Raw genomic sequence first — 15334 nt, 5'->3', positions numbered from 1 at the left:
GAAGAATTTCCCTTTGAAACTGAGTGTGATGGTATACATCTGTAATCCCCGCATGGGGAGGCTGAGGGAGGAGGGTTATGAGTTCAATGCCAGCCTGAGCTACAGAATGAGACCCTGTCTCAGAAAAAAATTTCCCTTTTATTCCTAATTTGCTAAGAGTTTGTATAAGCAGGTGTTCAATTTTTGGCATCTATTTAACTAATCATATCGTTTCCTCCTTTATTCTGCTGATATGGTAAATAACATTTTTTTTAATTCTTTTTTCTACCTCTCCCCCTCCCAGCCAACACACACACACACACACACACACACACACACACACACACCCCTCACTCTATGGACAGCTATCTTCCGCATCTAAATTTCTAAAGGCTGAAGCTATGGAGCCTCTGAATTGTCACCGTGTGTTTTCTGTCACTGACACTGCCATTCCCCTCTGCTGCCCACCTCACTTTTAGTCCAGCCTCCCACATTCAATCACCACCAAGCCACTTTCCAACCAAAAACACAGAACTGAATCTAAACAGGGCAGCTCAGAAAACAAGAAGAGTGGAGACAGACAGCCCATCCCTTGACTTCACCAATAAGAAAAATTGTGGCTGAGATTGGGGGAGGGGAGGAGATGGAATCAGAGGCCTGACATGCCAGATAGGTTCCATGATGTCTCTAAATGAACCTCCCTCCTACCGACAGTGAAATCAATTCGAGCAATTTCAGTAGGTCGGCCTTGTGACAACAGGAGAATCCCAGCATTCAGTGTTTAAGATAAAAATCCAAAGAATCAGCCAGAACATGCTGGGAAAACCCGGGGTCTGAATAAAACGAGCCAGGCTCAGTGGGATCCCCTTCTGCTTTTATGTAGCAATGTAATAGCGTAATGAATTCTGTTCGCCCCAAGAAAGCATGCACTAGGATAGCCGAGGCTGGGGATGCAGAATTGGACAGCGCATCTCCCATGGAGGGAACATAATGACTTAAAAAAGCCTCTCTTCCCCCTGTGTCTCGAATGCCGCCACCGCTCATCAAGGAGAAAGCAGCGAGGTAGGTGGAAGCACGGGGCCCGGGGAACTCGCAGGAAGGAGTAGTTTCGGTCCCCGTCGGCTTGGCGATGCTGTCAACAGCTGGGGAAGAAGAGGCGGCTGGGCCGGCATGTGGCTGGCGCGGTGTCCCCGGACACACACGGCGTGTCCCGCGGCTCCGCGACAGACGGGTCATCCTTGTGCCTCCCGCCGCCCTGCGCTCGCTCAGGGATGCTGGCTGGGAAGGAGCCCACCTGAGATGCCGCATCCCCAGCGCTCGCTCCTCCTCCTTCCTCCAGCTTCTCTTCACAGCACGAATCCACCCGGGTTCGCACATCCCTTCCGCCCACCCATCGTGCAGCCAGCCCGCAGCCGCCGGCGACATTCTCTCCTGCAGAGGCCATGATCGCACTGACCCCCATCCACCAAATTAAAAAAGAAAGGTGGAATCCCCTATGTTCCCCCACCCCTTCCTAGGGAACTTCCCTTGAAGGACCAGGGATTCCCTCAGCAGACAGGAGAGAAGAGATCGCGGGGCCACGGCTGTCCCCATAGCCACTGGGGGGATGCTCCGGGGGAGGGGGTCCCCCAAATCCCTCCAACAGCTGGCCCTTTAAAAGCACCTCCTAGGAGCGCGGAACAAAGGCTTGCGGGCCAGTGCACACCCCCAGAGCCGCGCCTCCGAGCGGGGTTTTACCTTGCGGGTCCCCGGGAGGGCGGGCTCCATGCGTCCTGCCTCACTCGCACTACCAACATTGGTTTTTAAATGATAAACAACCTTGTGTCCTTAATAAATCCTGTTTGCTCATTGTGTACTACTCTTTTGATGTATTGTTCAACTCAATTTGGTAATATTTTGCTTTAAGATTTTTTTCTTGCATCTGTGATCATGAACGATGTGAGTCTCTAAATTTCTTTTTTGGACTAACTTTAGCACATTTTAGATTCAGAGTGCTGCTGGCAACAGAAAATGAGTTGGGTGGTATGCTCTCATCTTTTATTTTTTGAAGAAGTTTTGGTAAGGTTGGTGTGATTTCTTGCATAAACGTGATAGAATTTACAAGTGAAATCATCTCGGGCTGGAGTTTCCTTTTTGGAGAAAATTTAAGTTTTTAACTATGAATTAATTTCTCTAAAATATAGGACTATTTGCTCTCACACTGTATGTACAACCTATCAGCAAATCCTATGGGCTTGACTTTCAAAATACAGCCAGAATCTTTTCTTTTTCTTCTCACCTCTTGGCTACCATCTTGGAGGCATCCCTTTCTAAATTATTGCAGTAATCGCCTCATTGGACTTTTCTTTTTCTTCGGAATACAGTGGCTAGTATGCTGCTTAATGGAAATCAAACCGTGTCACTGCACAAGACCCTCACCAAGAATAAAACTACAAAAATCTTTGCAGTAGCCTATAATGGTCTACACAGTCGAGCAAGGCTCTAAGCCTCTCTCCCCTCTCATTTCTCTACATTCCCTCTTACTCTTTCCCCCATTTGCCTCCTTGCTGTTCCTAGAACCTTTACACATGATCTCCCTTCTGTTTTGCACACTTCCCTCAAAATATTTTCAAATCTTGCTTCTTTGCCTCCTTCAAGTGCCATCTTCTAAGTAGAGCCCTCCATGAACACCTTATTTAAAATTCCCAATGTCCTCTTGTGTTCCTTTCTTCCCTTTTTCTTGTTCTCTATGCACTTATGAATTTTTTTTCTATTTCTTAACAATGTTTTATAAACTTTAGAGTGACTTTCATAATATAAAAAGTTTGGACAAAACTATTGCTTTAAAACTAGTCTTTTTACTCATCAATATGATCCATAGAAAAATATGTGAGGGCTTGTGTTGCCCGATTTCAATGAACCCAAACTCCAACATTGCACAGGAATAAGAGGCATCACTGAAATCAGGCCTGATGGTCCCTGCCTACATGATTTCTCCCTAAAGCCCACAAGTGAAGGACGGCTGACTACAGCCCTTAGAAAGTAGGAAACAACCCACTCACCCAGTGAGTCTGCACTTCTACTCTCAGCCCTTCCCTGTACACATTCAGAACTTCTCTTGCTGAATTTATCATCAATAACCATTTATCAGGTCTCCAATGTTGACTGTCCTGTCACAAAGGACTTTGTCTCATTTTCCTTTACCAACTGGGGACAGAATCCATAGGAGAACAGAAGGTAATGGCAGTGAGTGACAGACAGTTTCCAAAAGGGAGATGTTTAAAAGACATTTTACCCTGGGTGATAGTTTAAAAAAATATTTTTTACTCCAATATCATTAGTGACTGAAAAAGCAAGAATCAAAGCAGAAAGCAAACAAAAACAAATAACCCCCATCCCCATCAAAACTTACAACTTAAACTTTTCAGGAAAAAAATACTATCAATATCAAAAGACTTAAGGAGAACATTCACATTTAATACACAGCCCTGATTTACCTGATCATTCTTCAAATGGGTGGGAATTTTAGACAGAGAATCTCCCAGTGCCTCCCTAGTCATCTAAAATCACTCTCAAATAAGGCACAGAGACCTCCTTTCTCGAGCAGTAACTTTTTAAAGTCCTGTCAGCCCCACAGTGAGTGTCTTTTAGAGAATTTCACCAAAGCCAAAGAGAACACCAAAGATGAAACTGCAGCAGCAGATCAGGGAAAGAGGGGAGGAGAACCCTGCGGTCACAGAGCCAGCCTGCAAGTGGTCCTTAGTCCTGTGCACCTGAAGTCAAGTCCATGCTCAAGGGCAAGGAGGACAGGCTGAGGATGGGCTGCGTTACAGATGAGCGCAGTCCTACCTCCCCTCCATGGGCCTAAGCTGTAACTCGTGCTCCAACTGCTCTGCAGTCAGGGTGCCCTGGATGGACTCACAGCCTGGGTTGAACACAGACTAGGTGCTCTTCTCTCCCTTCTTCTTCTCCTCAGGGCCTTGCATTCCTACATACATCCAGTAGAACAAAGACAGGACAAAATAAGCCAGGCCAAATTCCAGTTCCACAAACAGTCCTAGCAGGACCAAACAGAGAAGAACTCTCAAGAAGGTGGTGTTGATCAGGAAAGACTGGCCACAGGATGAAGGTGGAAGAAAGGCTGTGCTCCCTGTGGTCCCCGTGGTCTGTGATGCCCTGCTCCCAGGCTGAGTGGCTCCCTGAGCGAGGCTGGGTCATTCACAGGCCTCGGTTTCCACTCCAGGAACCGTCTTAGCCAGCCTGGGTTGGCCTTTGGAGTCTCCCCTGCTTCCGCCTTCTCTCCCGAAACTTGTGCTCTCTGGCTTGAAGTGCTGGACTTATGACTTTCTAATGTACTATGTGCCATTTACTTATTTTTCTTGTTTGTCTCTCATCTCAGCAAGTTACAAAAGAGCATGCATTTTTGTACATTTTATTCTCTGGTGCCTATGAGAACCTAGAGAGTGCCTAGCAAATAGAAACTCAAATATTTGTGAAAAAGATGAACTGTGCACTCAGAATCAGACAGTACTTTCGATAGATGAAAGCGTACATGTGTAAGGTTTCTAGAACGTTTTCATAAAACCCTTGCTTTCTTCATTTGAAAAATGAGGGGTTTTTGGTCTGGATCTTTTGCAAATTGAGTAACAATTGCAGAAATTTCGTATCTTTGTTCAGCAACAGTCTGATGAGATTACTACTCTTGGGCAGTATGTTATGTTCCAACAGTTGGCAGAACTGACAGTTGGGGCTACTAAATGAAAATTGCTGGTTATAAATCCCAACAACCTCTTCCCCATGCTATAGTATTTTTCAATCCAGTATATCCCAACATGAGTTCTGTCCTCTTCATTTAGTAAAATATGTGTAAGAAAGGAAAGAGAGAAAGTTCCATGAATTTATAGTGATATAAATAGATGAAATTTGTAAACACATATATTTTAAACTACCCCTTTTTTGGTGCCTTTGGAAATTTCACTTTCTGGGATAAGGCCCAATAACATTTGGGATTCCAGAGAAAAATACCTTCTATTGAAATGTGGGAAAGGATACTTGTGAAAGGGAAGGTAGGAAAAAAGACCAGGTAAGTCACCTGCTGAGGTTTGAATGTAACCTCCCCCCCGCCCAGTTCAGATGTTGGAGCTTAAACACCCAGGTAAGGTTATTAAGAGGTGAAGCCTTTCGGGAAGCGATTAATGCTCTTGTAGAAGAGGTTGAAGGGAAGACTCCAATACCTTTTCCCTTCCATCTTTTCTGCCATGCGAGGGTGCGTTTATCTCATCCCTCTCTACTGTGTGAGGACACAACAAGAGGGCACTGCATAATGAACAAGCCCTCACTAGACACTATAGTGACCAACACTTTGATTTTGGACTTCACAACCTCCAGAACTATAAAAAATAAATTTGTGTTCTTCATAAATTATCCAGTCTGAGACATTTTTGTTATTGCAGCATGAAGGGACTACGACCATGTACATCCCAGGCAGGTTGCTTTTAGGAAAAATTGTATATGTGTGTAAGTTGAGTTGAAATGGATTCCTGAAAACTGTTAACAGCAATACACCCATTGGAAAGCTTTAAATGTATACTCCCCAGTTTGAAGATTGCTATTATAATTTTAACTCCATTCTTCTGAAACTTTGGTCCTCTTAATCATTTTGGTAAACATGGATTTAGTGGAGGAGCAAGGCTATTTATTATATAGACTTTAAATAACTGTTAGTTTGCCTAAGATTTTATTTAAACCTGAAATGATGGTAGAGCCTGAGGTTAGAAATGCTTGTGAAGTGTTCCCAGGTGTACAGCCAGTCTCTAACTAGTGAGTTGCTTTTTCTTCCCTCACAGGGTCTTTGAGATTCAAATATTCATTGTGACTGATGGAAAATTACAGCTTGCTCTAAGTGCTCTGTAACCCAGAATATGTGGAAGCTTTAAAAGAATTTTATTGTAAGCTTCTAAATCAAGGGTCCCCTTTCTTTCTGAATTTATTTGGAACTTTCCATGTGTACTTACAAAAAAATCATATTGTACTGTTCTCTGTAGATGTCCTTTTCTTGTAAGGTGATTGTATTAGCTGTTTCTTCACAATAATTTTACCAAAACTTTTTGGCTTAAAACAATAAACATTTATCATTCCACAGTTTTCTGGGGGCCAAAAAAATCAGGAGTGGCTTAGTTGATGGGTTTGGCTTTTTGTTTATTTGTTTGTTTTTGTTTTTAGAAGTGAAGTCTCAGCGTATGGCTCTTAGGTGCGGGAAGCAGTGGGAAGTTCATGGCCAAGGCTCCCAGCGCACCAACCAGAATGACCTCACCTGCTGCTCGTGGTTGCCACTCAGACCTGGACTCCAGGTCTGTGTGACCTGGCGGAGGGTTGGGGCATCGCCCTAGAAACCTTGCCGGCCTTGGGTGTGGTGACCACGGTGGCATTCATGTTTGTGCTCCTGATCCTCATCTTCAAGGTGCAGGACTCGAACCGATGGAAGATGCTCCCCACCCAGTTTCTCTTCCTGTTGGGCGTGCTGGGGGTCTTCGGCCTCACCTTCACCTTCATCATCAAACTGGACAGGGGCACAGGGCCCACGCGCTTCTTCCTCTTCGGTGTCCTCTTTGCCATCTGCTTCTCCTGCCTCTGGCTCACACCATCAACTTGACCAAGCTAGTCTACAGGCAGAAGCCCCTGTTCTGGCTGGTCATCTTGGGCCTGGCGTTGGCCTTCAGCCTGATCCAGAACATCATTGCCATTGAGTATGTCGTCCTCACCATGAACAGGACCAACGTCAACGTCTTTTCCGAGATTTCTGCTCCTCGTCGCAATGAAGACTTTGTCATGCTGCTCATCTACGTCCTCCTCTTGATGGTGTTGACCTTTCTGCTGTCCTTATTCACCTTCTGTGGCTCCTTCTCTGGCTGGAGGAGACACAGGGTCCACATCTGCCTCACCACGCTCCTCTCCATCCTCATCTGGGTGGCATGGATCATCCTGCTCTTGATTCCTGCCCTCGAGTCCAAGTGGGATGACACCATCCTCAGTACAGTCTTGGTGGCCAACGGCTGGGTTTTCCTGGTGTTTTATGTCTTACCTGAGTTTCTGCACCCCAGAAAGCAACGGAACCCCTTGGATTACCCAGTTGAAGATGCCTTTTGTAAACCTCAACTCATGAAGCAGAGCTATGGTGTGGAGAACAGAGCCTACTCGCAAGAGGACATCACTCAAGGTGTTGACAGGACCGGGGACATGTTCTATGCTCCTTATTCCACCCACTTTCAGCTACAGAATCAGGCTCCCAGAAAAGACTTCTCCATCCCCCAGGCTCAGGCTAGCCCCTACAGTGACTACAAGGGACAGAAAGAGGACAGTTAGGTCTGTTCTAAAGAGTGGAACGACCACAACCAGACAGCAGACCCAGCTGGGACTCCAAAGGGAAGTGGACTGAACCCTGGGTATGCTGAGGGGACCGTTCAGGCCATCCCAGGGACAGCCTGCCTCCCTTCCAGCTCCACCCACTGGTCTTCCATGCTGGGACTGATGCCAGCTAATAGCTCCAGTTCTTTGTAGCCTGGTGGCATTTTTCCTTTGTCCCATGCTTCGATATGTCTTGGAAGTGGGAGTCTTGGGTAACTCAGGGTCACGGTTACTCTGTCCTCTCACGTGTGACTGGTCATTTGACTGCATGCTGGCTCATTCAGCTCCACGAGCAGACTCATCTAACCAGAGTGTGTTTTGTGAGGATCGCTTGACCCAGAGGTGACCTGGAAACCTGAGGGCAGACCCAGTGATGGCCTGCCTCTCAGCCCCACCCTCAAGTCCGCACTGGAAGCCACTCTCCTTGCATGCTCCTCCCCAGCCTTCCTGCCTCCAAAGTAGAGGCTGGAGGTCAACCCACACCTCCTCACCTGGGCAGTGTTGCCTCCCATGGGGCCTCTGCAGTAGTTCACAGGCCAGCCCTCTCTTGCACCTCCCCTAAACTTCTGTCAATCCCCAGACCTGATCTTCTCCAACTGTGGATTCTTCCTCTGTAAATAGATTTATACTGTGTTCACCTCCCGAGTTGTATAAATGGGCATTGTCCCCTTGGGTGGCATTTGTTACATGGTAAGTTATTCATCTGTAAATGCAATAAAGATGTGGTGAAACTCTTTTTTTCTAGATAAAAAAAAAAAAAAGAAGCGAAGTCTCATTATTTTACAGCCAGTCTTGAACTCCTGTGTCTCTGTTGCTTGCTTGCAGCCGCAGGAGTGGCCTTTCGTTTTCCGGCCAGAGGAGCAGGAGGGCCCTGTCCCTGGTGCGCGCGGCGATGGCGAGGGTGGGCGCCCCAGCGCTGCGCCCTGGTGGCGGGGTGGTGCTGGCACAGTGCATATTCACCTCGAAGAGGAAGACAGGCTGCAAGACCAAGATCATGGACCGCGCCGCTGTAGGTCCTGCCTTCCTTGCCTGCCCGAGTGCGGAGGGGGCCGGTGGCACAGGGGGTCAGGCCGTGGTTCTGAGACTTAGGCGCACACAGCGCCGGGGACCCGCCGCCCCGCGCCCTACGATCCCGCTCAGGGAGAGGGCTGGTGGCCCGTGGTCTTTGTTAGGTCTCCAATAGGAAGAGGAAGGCGAGTTAGGTGCTTAGGAGATAAACTACTTGGTGCTGCAAAACCCGTTTCTCCAGAGATAACCTGCAGGTCCTGGGCAGGTTGCACCCTTTCTCCCCAACACCCTATCTCACCGTTGCAGCTAATCCGACTCAAATTCCCAGGAGGAGTTGTTCTTACACCGCGGCTGCCGCGAGTTACAATAAGAAAACATAGTATCTTAAGTGTTTTTAAAAATGCCAGTCAAAGCAATGGCAGTTCAGAATAGTTTGTTTTGTATGTGAGTGTCATTCCTTCTTGTTTCCCACTCCCAAGAAGTAGCCTTGTGATCTGTTTGAAATTTTCTTTGGGAATTTATTTCCAAGTTTATTAAAATAGTGTGTCTCAAGAATTCCATTTGAGGGGCATTGTAACTCTTTGTTCCGAAGTTGGGTGTGTTTAGTTTAGATTTGTTGTTTAATTAGATCCGACCTCGGCAAGACAAGTCTGGAGTGCATAACCCTAAGTAAACTCCATGTACTATGCTATACATGGAAACAGCTGGAATCAGATGTTTATGACAGAAGTAAGTTGAGAATATTACTATCTTAGGTTAGACTGTTTTGGAATAGGATCAGACTGCTGAGAGATGATTTCGTGTACATGGTGTAATATTGGGTATATTTTAAAGTGAAAAAAACTATCGTCCACATGTCTCATATTCCTAGATTTTGAATTAAATTATTTTCAGTTATTATTATAACTTATTTTCTCTCTGTATACTCTCAGTAGCAAATATTTCTGTCTCAAAAGTTTCATTTTGTTCATGTTGCAGTCCTGCCTAGAGAACTGCAAGGGCTTTCTTTTGCCCCAAGCCCAAAATTTATAATGAATATGTGAAAAAAATCAATTGCTGTCTTTCTGTATGTACTTAAGCTGTGGGTTGGTCTTTCACAACATCCTAAGGAACAATTTGCTTTATTGAGAAAAGTAATGAAGACCCATCAAGAATGCAACTTGTTTGTACTGTAAAAATCAGCCTACCTTTACCTATATACATGGTACATTATTTTAATTCAGACTGTAATATGTGTGTAGTCGGCTAGTAGTAGCCTTTCAGTAGAATATGAGAGAAATGCTTTATGTTTTTAACTTTTGTAGTTTTAATAGGCTGCTTCTTCATGTGGGAAAAGTCTTTGGGAGACACAAAATGTGGATTCTAATCCTGTTTCTTTCTCTTTGTAACAGCCAGGTTTAGGGACCTGCTCTACCCATTCCCTACTCTCTTTCCTCAGAGAATCTGTATGCATGCATGCATGGCCAGTCGACATAACTATTCTGGTTAAAGCTAATGGAAACTGAGATAACTACCTAACCAAGGTGGGCTAGGAAAACTGACCTCTGTGACTTTCTTAAAATGATGCATTGTCTCCTAGAAGTTTTTAGTTGAGAGACACAGGGAGTTGCTAGTGAGCCTGCAGAGGAAATGTCCAGTAGGGCAGAATCCTAAATATACAGAAGAAGCTAGGGGCTTGGGGAGTAGCTCTAGTGGCAAGTGAAAGGCTCTGAGTTGAAACCCTAAAACTGCCATAAAGGAAAAAAAAGTGGCTCATGCCTATAATCCTAGCTACTCAGGAGGTAGACATTAGGAGGATCTTTGTTGGATGCCAGCCCAGGCAAAAAGCAAGACCCTATCTCAAAAATACCCAACACAAAAAGAGGCTGGCAGAATGGCTGAAGTTGTAAAGCCCCTGCCTGGCAAGCATGGAGCCCTGAGTTCAAACCCTAGCACCACCAAAAAAAAAAAAGTAGGGGGGAAGGAATATTCTAGCCTTCCCATATACTGAGGTAGCCAATCCAAAGATGCTGGAAATGTTTAACAGCAGAGGTAAGAGGAGCCATTTAGCGACTTTAGCTGTTTATTTCCTTCCAAATCGGATTATTCAACCTTTTGCATGTTCCCTGAGTCTAAGTGACAACTACCTTTACCTATTAATGGAGCTAGTTTGGGTAGATTTCTCTTTCTTGTACCCCAAATGTCTTTAGGATTACTAATTTATCATAGTCAAACAATAATTTTGAAAAGTGAAGTAAACTTTTATTTTTAGTCAAGAATACAAGAAGTGGGAGATAAACTTGCAAATCAGCTTCTCCTCAAATACTATTTTTAGAATGGCTTCTTATTTTAGAACAGTATTAGATTTACAGAAATATTGACCAGGTTAAGTATAGAGTTCTCATGTATTCCATACCCAGTTTATCCTATTATTAACATATCTGTCTGGTTCATGTGTTACAGTTAATGAACAAATATCAGTGCATTATTAAATGGTCATGCTTTCTTTAGTCAGAGTTCCTTGGTCTTTACCTAATGCCCTTCTCTGACCTGGAGCCCCTTCAAGATACCACAGTGTGCTTAGTCATCACTCTCCTTATCTCTTCCTCCCTCTCCCTCTTTGGTGCTGGGGATTAAACTTGGGCCTCTTGCATATGGCTCAAACACTGAGCTAACACCTCCAGTCCCCTTATCCTTGACTGACAGTTTTTCACACTTGGCTTACTTATGTGCCTCACAGTTTTGAGTCATTGTGGTCAGATATTTTGTAGACTGTCCCTCCATTGGATTTTATCTGAAGTTTTTCTCAGGATTATGTAGGTTTTAGGGTTTTTTGAGGAAGACAACAGGTGAAGTGTTATTTTAATTACATATCAAGGATACATAGCATCAACTTGTGAGACTTTAACTTTGATCACCTGGCTGAGGTAGTGTTAGTCAGCTTTCTTCACTGTCAAGTTACTTCCCATCCTCTCTTTTCATGCTGCATTCTTTGGAAGGAAGTCATGATGAGAAGACCACATTTAGAGTAGTGAGCTATACTCCACATCCTTGAGGGTGAAGTTTCTATATAAATTTCCTGGAATTTCTCTGCACAGAAAATTTGTCTTCCCTCCCCCCATTTACGTACTTATGTAGTCATTTTATATCATCACAAACTCAGATTTTTTTTTTATTTTGGGTTATAATCGAGGACCACTTTATTTTGTTGCTGATATTGTCCTAGTTTCGGGCATTGAGAGTTCTGTCTATGGGCTCTTATGTCCTTGTCATATCTCCATCAAATCAATAAACTTTTTCCAGCTGCAAATGAAATACTGGCTTCCCAGTAGATAATTTGGCAGGAATGAAAAGGGTTGAAATAGAGGTTTGGTGTTTGTTTTGCTTGTTTTGTGTGTGTGTGTTACTGGAGCTTGAACTCAGGGCTTCACACACTTGCTAAACAGGCTTTCTACCTCTTGAGCCACTCCACCACTCCTTATTGTGCTTGTTTTTGAGACAGGGTCTTGATACTGTAGCCCAGGCTGGCCTTGAATTTAGGATCCTCTTGCCTCAACTTCAGAGTGCTGGGATTACTGAGCTATACTACCATGTCTGCCCCCTCCTCTCCTTTTTTTTCCCCTTGAAACGGGGGTCAGGCCTGTCTCAAACCCCTGTGTTGAAGTGGTCCTCCCACCTTAGCCTCCTGTGGAGCTGAGAAGATAGGCAAGGTGGGACACAGAAAGTGAAACCCAACATAACCATGAAAGGACAGGCAGCACCAAACTACAGGAAAAGAAAAAGCAAGAAAGTAGAGAGTAACCTCAACTTAGGTACACACAACCAAACCTTCAAACAACTAAGACAACTAAATGACAGGAATCACCACATACCTATCAGTACTAAACAATTAGGGCAAAATAGTTTCTGCTGGGTATTGAGGGGGGTGGAGAGGGAGGGGCAGAGTGGGTGGTAAGGGAGGGGGTGGGGGCAGGGGGGAGAAATGAACTAAGCCTTGTATGCACATATGAATAATAAAAGAAAAAGAAAAAAAATAAAGTCTGCATATGAGGGAGAACATGTGATTAACTTCCTTCTTTTACTATCCCACTCTTGTGTGTGACCTGCCCTTAGCATGACCTGTTTTTCATAACATTGCTATATTTGTATTAGGTCTGTATTCCACATATGAGAGAAAACATGTGGAGTTTAGACTTCTGAACCTGGCTACTTCACTTATGATGAACTTTTCCAATTCCATCCATTTACTTGCAAGTGACAAAATTTCATTCTTTTTGTGGCTGAATAAAATTCCATTGCATATAAATACCATATTTCCTGAATCCATTTATCAGTAGAGGGGTATCTTGGCTTTTTTTATAGCTCAGCTATTGTCAATAATGCTGCAAAAAACTTGGGTGTGCAGGAGTCTTTGTTGTAACCTGACTGACATTCCTTTGGGCATATCTCTAGGAGTGGAATTGCTGGATGATATAGCAGATTTATTTTTAATTTTCTTGAGGAGCCTCCATATTGTTTTCCATAGTGTTTGTACTAATTTACATTCCCACCAACAGTGTATGAGGGTTCCTTTTTCCCTGCATCCTCACCAACAATTGTTGGTGGTGGTGTTCTTGATGATAGCCATTCTAACAGGAGTGAGATAGAACTTTAACCTGGTTTTGTTTTGCATTTCCTTTATGGCCAGGGATGGTGAGCATTTCTTCATGTGCTTTTTAGCTATTTGGACATCTTCTTTCAAAAAAGTTCCATTGTGTTCCTTTCCCCATGTCTTCACTGGGTCATTGATTTTTGGGGAGTTTAGATTTTTAGCTTCCTGTATATTCTGGTTATCAATCCCTTGTTAGTTGTATAGCTGGCAAAGATTTTCTTCCATTCTGTGGGAGGCCTTGTCAATTTGAAGACCATTTCTTTTTTATGCAGAAACCGTTTAATTTCATGTAGTCCTGTTTGTCAGCCTTTTCTCATAGTAGCTCAGCCACCTGTATTCTATTAAGGAAGTCATTACCTATGCCTCTTAATGCCAGTGTATTCCTTGTTCTTTTCTGCACTAGTTTCAAAGTTTCAGGTCTTATATTATGGTTGATAATCCACCTTGAGTTGAAATTTAAACAGTGTGACAGACATGGATCTAGTTTCAGTTTTTGGCATGCAAATTTGTAACATATCATTTAATGAGAGTGGAACAAAGCATTACATGATACAGTTCTCCATTTTTTAATGTTGTAGCTTTCTATATGTGTATGTATTTTATAATTAACTGAAAACTATAATGTATAAGTAATCAATTTTTATTTTTGCTTTTTTTATTCCTTATTTTTTATTTCTATTTTTCCATTGTTCAAGGTTATTAAAAAGCTACGTGTATTGTCTAAATGTTTTCAAGTTTAGTATTCTTATCTAAGCCTGTAAATCCTTCAAGTTAATTTTCACGTGGTATGACATTGTGATTATGGCTAATTATTTCACATGTGGATAACTAATATTTCTATCATCATTTGTTGAAAAGACTGTTCCTTCTCCATGGAATTGCTTCGTTACCTCTGTTGAAATTCAATTAATTATTTGTGTGTGATTGAATTTCCCATGCTATATTCTGTTCTGCTTTTCTGTCCTGACCCTATACTATAGTGTCTGATTATTCTAACTTTGTAGCAAGTTTTCAAACCAGAAAGTGTAAGTCTGCTGTCTTTGATTGTCTTTTAAAAATTTGGTTTGATAATCTAGACTCATTTCATTTAAATATAAATTTTAGAACTAGCTTATTCACTTCTAAAAAAAGGCCTACTCATATTTTGATGAAAAATATATTGAATTTTCTAGTAGTTTGAGAGTTCTAGATTGTTGAACGTGGTATATACCTCCATGTATTGTGGTCTCCATTAGTTGTTCTCAGTGAATCATAATCTTCAGTGATCAGGTGTTACAAATCTTTCATTTTCATTATTGTTAAAAGTATTTCCTATTTATAATGTGTCCATTCTTCTGAATTTATTTAATGTAAACACAACATAGACTTTTTATATTTTAAGCAGATATCCTAAATTTTCCTAAGTTACTTTATGAGCTATAAAATCTGCTCTCTAGATTCACTGGGATTTTCTTTGTAAACAACCATGTGATCTGCAAATAGAGAAGGTTTTTACATCTTTTGCTTTCTAATATCTGAATTGCTATGATCACTACACATGGTTTAGCCTGTGTATGATATAATGTTTTATATTTATAGTGTCTCATTAATGAGAATAATAAAACGGGTCATTTCAAAAGAATAATTATTTCATTTGGTACTTAGTGCAAGAAAGTGTGCTTCTAACAGGAGTTCACACAGGAACTGACTCCTCTCTGCAACTATAGTGTCTTATACAATCTGACTATTCTCAAAATTTTCTTTGCTAGAAAATAGAGCATCAAAGTTTGATGCCCTCTCACGAAAAAATGTTAGTGGACCCTATGTCTAAAGCAAGCCAGGCGTGTGTTTCCTTGAATCTTAGTTCTTCAGGAGGCCGAGGAAGAAGGATTATGGTCTGAGTCTGTCTTGGACAAAAGCATGAGACCCTATCTTAAAAACAAAAACTAGAGTGGGAGTCAGGAGAGCAGTGCATTGGGCGGCGGGGGTCAGGCTGCAGGTGCGTCGTGCGGTGGGGATCAGGCGGGAGGTGGTCTGGCTGCAGGCAGCGTGGGTCAGGCTGGAGGTGCATCAGGTGCGGGCATCTGGGGTCAGGTGGTGCCCAGGCTGCGCGCGGCGGGAGTTAGGAGGAAGGTGCCTCAGGATGCCCATGAGAGGGGTCTGGCTGGAGGTGCTTAGGGACGCGCGCTGCAGGGGTCAGGCGGGAGGTGTGTCTGGATGCCCGAGGCGGGGGTCAGGCAGGAGGTGCTTCGGGATGTGCGCGGCGGGGGTCTGGTGAGAAGTGCCTCAGGATGCATGTGGCGTGCTTCACACGGGACATGTAGCTGGCTGTGGGATTCAGGCTGGAGGTACGTT

At 43.5% G+C, this 15334-nt stretch overlaps 1 pseudogene; it reads left to right on the top strand.

Moving 5' to 3' along the window:
- The first annotated feature begins 722 nt into the window (after positions 1–722).
- Positions 723–7968, top strand: LOC109701740 (retinoic acid-induced protein 3 pseudogene; annotated as a pseudogene).
- The last annotated feature ends 7366 nt before the right edge of the window (positions 7969–15334 follow it).

Source organism: Castor canadensis, chromosome 13, assembly GCF_047511655.1.
Source record: "Castor canadensis chromosome 13, mCasCan1.hap1v2, whole genome shotgun sequence".
Taxonomy (NCBI): domain Eukaryota; kingdom Metazoa; phylum Chordata; class Mammalia; order Rodentia; family Castoridae; genus Castor; species Castor canadensis.
Note: the sequence above shows the minus strand (reverse complement) of the source record. Positions and strands in the feature narration are given on the sequence as shown.